Genomic DNA, 860 nt, shown 5'->3' with positions numbered 1-860 from the left:
ATATATGTCCTAAGAATTTAGAAACTGCAAGAGATATGAAATAGTTCTTTATTAATGGTGGAAATAAAAGGAGATAAAGCCATAAATAGCAGGTACAAAACTGAGTTAAAAACACCTTGGATACCTTTGTTGCTGCTAACCCTTCTCAACCCTCATAGTAATCCCCTAGCATGAAGGCGACCTGCACACTACCCCTCAGGGCTTGTAGCCCTGCAAACTACAAGGCAATTTCAGAAGTGCAGGTGGTACAGAAAAATCACTTGGTCTATGCTGTAATGTGATTGGCACTAGGAAAAGGTATTCAACTGTGAAAACCTTGCAAAACAGGCACTGGGGCTCAATGCAGTCCTTAGACACACTGGATCCTGTCAAAACATTCAACTCCTGCCTGCATGGAACATGGACATTAAATGATGATGATGATGATGTTTTTGCCTCTGTCTCTCTGTAACACTTAACCATTCATCATCTGACACAAGATCCCCTCTTCCAATGTCTCCGTCCCTCTCAAAATTCCTTGTCTTGCAAGTTACATGGTGGCCTTGCTGGTGCTGGTTCCATGTAAAGGGCACCCAGTCCACACTGTAAAGTGGTTAGCATTTGGAAGGGCATCCAGCTGTAAAAAAAAACATGCTAAAACTGACCTCACCTGTGCTAGTACCATGTAAAAAGCACTCAGTCCACTCTGCAGAGTGGCTGGTCTTAGGAAGGGTACCCAGCCATAAAAACCCTGCCAAAACAGACACAGTTGCCTGGGGTAGTCTTCTACCTGGCCAGCTTCTATCAACTGTCCTACCCATGCATGCATGGAAGTCGGATGTAAAATGATGATGACATATATATATATATATATATATATA

At 42.7% G+C, this 860-nt stretch overlaps 1 protein-coding gene across 1 annotated transcript in view; it reads right to left on the bottom strand.

The window, feature by feature from the left end:
• The window catches only part of LOC106883788 (RNA-binding protein 42), a 14,819-nt gene that overhangs the window by 5,830 nt on the left and 8,129 nt on the right, over nt 1–860 (bottom strand). The window lies entirely within an intron of this gene.

Source organism: Octopus bimaculoides, chromosome 12 (assembly GCF_001194135.2).
Source record: "Octopus bimaculoides isolate UCB-OBI-ISO-001 chromosome 12, ASM119413v2, whole genome shotgun sequence".
In the NCBI taxonomy this organism is placed as follows: Eukaryota; Metazoa; Mollusca; class Cephalopoda; order Octopoda; family Octopodidae; genus Octopus; species Octopus bimaculoides.
Note: the sequence above shows the minus strand (reverse complement) of the source record. Positions and strands in the feature narration are given on the sequence as shown.